This window comes from Octodon degus, unplaced genomic scaffold (assembly GCF_000260255.1).
Source record: "Octodon degus isolate 3935 unplaced genomic scaffold, OctDeg1.0 scaffold00067, whole genome shotgun sequence".
Taxonomy (NCBI): Eukaryota; Metazoa; Chordata; class Mammalia; order Rodentia; family Octodontidae; genus Octodon; species Octodon degus.
The window spans coordinates 6,451,425-6,456,758 of record NW_004524643.1 but is presented as its reverse complement, the minus strand read 5'-3'; the positions used below and the strand labels follow the sequence as shown (position 1 = coordinate 6,456,758).

Genomic DNA, 5,334 nt, shown 5'->3' with positions numbered 1-5,334 from the left:
CCATCCCACCCCAGGCCCGTTTTCCAGAGCAATATCTAAAAGTAAATGGAGAAGGCCTCCTATCATGTTACACCACTTTACCTTAGGCATATCCGAAAAAATATAGGAATGGACTTACATAACCGTGATGCCATTATAGCGTAACATCCTTTCCATCTCCTTCTTCACTATCCTTAGTAAGTAACCATTATTTTTCTTGAATTTCTGATTAATCCTCGTGTATCTTAGAAAATGGAAGTAGATATACATGATCATTCTTATTTCTCTTGTTTTCTCAAATGAAACTTTTATATGATTGTACTGTGCCCTATTTATTTCACTTAATGATATATTCTACATCTCTCTCCATATCAATATGTAAGAAATCTTGTTTATTTCTTTGAAAGCCTCATTTTATCTCTTGTTTTAGTCATCCAGCCTCCTATTTAAAGATATTATGGTTGTATTCCATCTTGTGCTATTATAAATAATGCTGTATAACAATAATGTATGCAGAATAATTACATATATAAATCAGTTTGTGTTTTTCAAGTGTATCTTCAGATAAATTTTTAAAAGTGAGATTGATAGGTCAAAGGGAAATGCATATGGGATTTTGCACTATGTTTCATAACAACTACAAAAGCAATTTCTACCAGCCATGCATACAAAAAGCCAGTCTCGCCTACATTCTTGCCAATAAACTGTATTGTTAATCTCATTAATTTTTGCACATATGGTAGATGAGAAGTGATAGCTCGGTATAATTTTATTTTGAATTTATTTTATCATGAATGAGGATGAGCATCTTTTCATATGTTTAAGAATACATACACTTTGTTCACAGCTGTCAATGTTCTGATGCTTTACGAGGAGTTTTCATACACACCATTTGATGATAACTACGATTCTGAAAGATGGGCATTATCCCAATTTGAGTTCTTGAGCTAAGTCAAATTGCGAAGGAAAGAGTCAGAACCCAATGACAAATCTATGGATCGATTACAAAAATATTGGGCTGGGGAGATAGCTCGGTGATCTAAGCACCTGCTTGGCAAGCACAAGGACTCAGGTTCAACTCCCAGTATGACAAGCCATGCCTGCACCAGCCACTGAAACCTGGCATGGTGGCACATGCCTGTAATCCCAACAGTGGAGAGGCTAACACAGTAGGATCACTATGAGTCCAAGCTGCATAGCAAGACTCTGTGCCAAATAAATAAGCACATAAATAAATCTTTTTTTAAAATATTTATTTTATTTATTTATTTATTTATTTATACACATTTATTTATGTGTGTGTGTGTGTGTGTGTGTGTGTGGCCAGCTCAGCCCACCAGGGGGTGGGCTGGCCGCATGTGGTGCTGGGGGATTGAACCACCATCCCTCTGCTTTGCCAAGCTTGTTCCAAGTAGGTGCTTTAGACCACTGAGCCATCTCACCAGCCCCATAAATAAATCTTTTAAAAATATTATAGCTCTTTTGCAGCTGGAACCATGGAGGGTATAGAAGAGAAGAAAAAGAAGGCTCCTGCTGTGCCAGAAACACTTAATAAAAAGTGAATACATTTCACAGAGTTGAAGATAAAGCACCTGAGAAAGAAGTTTGCCCAGAAGATGCTTCGCAAGGTGAGGAGGAAGCTCCTCTATGAAAAAGGCAGGAGCTATCATAAGGAGCACAGACAGATGTACAGAACTGAGATCTGAATGGCTAGGATGGTGGGAAAAGCTGGCAACTTCTATGTCCCTGCAGAGCCCAAACTGGCATTTGTCTTCCGGATCAGGGGTATCAATAGTGTGAGCCCAAAGGTCTGCAAGGTGTTGCAGCTTCTTCACCTTCGCCAAATCTTCAGTGGTACCTTCTTAAGCTCAACAAGGCTTCAATTAACATGCTGAAAATTGTGGAGCCATACATTGCATGGGGGCACCTGAACCTGAAGTCAGTGAATGAACTAATATACAAGCATGGCTATGGCAAAGTCAATAAGAAGCGAAATGCCTTGACAGATAATTCATTGGTTGCTCAATCTCTTGCTAAATATGGCATCATCTGCATGGAGGTTCTGATTCATGAGATCTATACTGTTGGAAAATGCTTCAAAGAGGCAAATAGATTCCTGTGGCCATTCAAGTTATCATCTCCTCAAGGTGGAATGAAGAAAAAGGCCACCTGTTTTGTGGAAAGTGGAGATGCTAGAAATAGAGAAGACCAGATGAACCGGCTTATTAGAAGGATGAAGGAAGGTATCTACCATGGTGGCATTATGATTTGGTCAGTTAATAAAGAATCTGCTTCCAAATTGAAAAAAAAACACTATAAATATAGAGAAATATAATCACTCTGTTAGTATGGTATTATAGAGCATAGTTTTGGTAGATGCCCATACCTATGTTTTTATCCATCTCACTTTTTATGTGACTGACACACTCACTAGTGGTAGGCTGTATGTTTTCTCCCTTTGAATCTAAGCAGGGACTGGTAATCACCCCAATCATAGACAGCTTCTATGACTCTCATAGCCACAACATAAAAAGTATGGAGCCTAACTGTCTTACACCATGGGCAAGAATGAATTCATAATAGATCAAAGACCTAAATATAACAGCTAAAACTATAAGCCTCTTAGAAGAAAATATAGGGCATGGTGGCTCACGCCTGTAATCCCACCTCTTGGGAGGCTGTAGACAACCAGATCACTACAAGTCCGATCTAGTAGTGAGACCCTGAACACCCTGTAGACCCTTCCCTAAAATACAGAAAAATAAAAATAAAAAAAGAAGAAAATATAAATGTAAATCTTTGGGTGGTGCACAATCACTTCTTGGATAAAACACCAAGAACACAAGCAATTAAAAAAATACACACAAAGATAGCTAAGATAATTGTAATACTTTTAGTCCATTGAAAGGAACAGTTAGTGCTCATATTGTCTCATTAATTTTGCATGTGCATAGCTGGTAATCTGAGCAACTACTTTGGAGATAGCAGTACACAATATAATAACCATTACTGATTCCTTATCATCTTATTTTAAAAGCTGTATCATTTTTATTTTTATTCTTTTTAAAAGAAAAAATAGGTTAATTGGCTTGAGTTACAACTTAAAACTTTTGCGTTGCAATCAAAATTGTTAGGAAAGTATAGTGAAAACCAAGGGAGAAGACAAAATGAGAGGGAGGCAGGACACCAAGCTGAGAGATGAGTGGAAGCCAGGTTTGAATCAAAGTCGTAAGGATGAAGAGGTTTATCCTTAGGCTATGTCTTCAGGGCACTGAGAAGGCTGGGTGGAGTGAAACTGGTGATACCTTCAAACTACACTAGTCTCCCTATGAGAGCAAACAATCCAACTGAATAAGTAGTGTCCCCGTGACCTGCAAGTGAGCAGACCTGCGAGGACTGAGTAGCAACCTCCAACCCAGAGAGAAAGCCCACAAGAGTGGGAGGAGCTACTTCCCTCCTGAGTGGTGCCCCTCCTCCATGAGAGCAAGCAGGCCCCCATTGGATGTGCAGGGCTCGCTAAAGCAATGCCACATCTAATCACTAACTCCAAGATGGCTCCACGTTTTGCACAAGGCAACAGAGGTAAAGGTTAACCAACTGACCTGGTGCTGAATGAGGACAGTACCTGAAGAGAGAAGAGAGAAAGCAGACCCCACAACTGTGAATATTAAGTTCAACAGCTCACTCGAGCTCCTACCCAGCAGCCTCCATCCAGCAGAGACCAGAGGGCTGATCATATTTCCTACGTACCAACATGAGCAAGGGCACACCTTAGCTTGGATGGTAATGCCAATCTGGGAGGAATGGGCAGAGCCATCTGAGGGGGAGCACCTCAAAAACTTCTATGCCATAAAGTAGGCACAGAAAAAGCATGACTGGCTGGATCCCAAAATTGTGTGTCCTGGAAAGAAACTAGTCATTCAATAACATAGAATTTTTTTCTTTGACTCAATGTTTATGAGATCTTTTGATTTTATTTTATCTTTATTTTTCCTTCACCAGGAGTTTCTGGGATTTGAGGGTTTTTTTCCCTTCCATTTCCCCTTCTTTTAGTATGAATCTCTAGATAGCAGGTTAAATTTATGTCAGTGCTATTGAATAGTATTCTATCATAGTAGTGGCAAAGTTGTTTTGCTTCACAGGTACTTACTGTGGATCAATAGTAGGTCAATATTTGGTTTGTCTTAGTGCCTATGCTATAATTATAGATCTGTTTCATATGGCCAAGAGTGATATTTTAGGAGCTCTTAGGGTTGGTCAATATTCAGTTTGTATGTAATGCTGCTGTTGCTGTTCATTTTATTACTATAGCCAAGGTGACATATATGCTGCTCTTAATTGGTTTTCTTGGAATTCCAATATCTGGATTGCCTTGAGCTAATTAGCAGTATTGTGTCTCATTCCTGGAAAGCTAGGTACTGGGCCAAACACACTGCAACTTTCCAGCCCAAGTGAACAAATGATTGGATCCTGGGATAGAGGTAAAGGCTAACAGCCATGTCCAGAAGACACTCCTGAAAGGTTGATTTGAACTTAAGAGCTTTCAATACTAGATATAAAACCTGCCAGTAAAATCAACACAGCCTCAATACATAAAAAGATTTTTAAAAATGGAAACATGAGAAAGAAGGCCAACAAAATGCCTCCAAAATCTCCCAGTTTTCCCAAAGTTGATTCATGCAGCATGAAGTCAAGGAAACCAAACATCACGTACCCAAATGATCTGAAGTGACATCGAGATAAGAAAACAGATCAATCAGCCATTTGGCAAGCTCAGAGCAGACATAAATAATAAGATATTGGGCCAAGTCAACAAAATAATCAGCAAATCTAGAGACGACACTAGCAAAAAAAAAAACTAGAAGAGTAAAACAAAGTGATGCAAAACATGCATGACCGTCATGAAAAATAATTAGACTCCATAGAAAGTTTCTGAACAGAAATTCAGGAGATAAAAACTCTGTCAAAATATGGGTAGCAGTAATGACCAATGAGAACTAAAAGTGTCAGAAGTAGAGGACAGGGAGGTTGTCAGTGACTAATTATTGAGTGATAGTTTAAAAGCAAGAGAACATGGAATATGGATCCAAAATCTCTGAGATAATGAAAAGAAGACTGAGCTAAGATTAATTGCAATTAATGAAAAATCAGAAGACAACAGAAATGGTATAAGAATGCTGTTTAAAGAAATAGTAGCAGGAAAGTTTCCAAATAAGAGAAAAACTTTAACAAACAGATAAGTGAGGTATACAAGCCCATATTCAAAAATAACCTCTCCATGACACATCATAGTCAAAATCCCAGAAGTCTACACAAGAACAGAATCTTAAAAGTGGTTAGAAAAAAGCAAAAAAA

The 5,334-nt window shown here is 38.5% G+C and overlaps 1 pseudogene; it reads left to right on the top strand.

Moving 5' to 3' along the window:
- The first annotated feature begins 1,475 nt into the window (after positions 1–1,475).
- LOC105742695 lies at positions 1,476–2,221 on the top strand (annotated as a pseudogene).
- Positions 2,222–5,334: the final 3,113 nt, after the last annotated feature.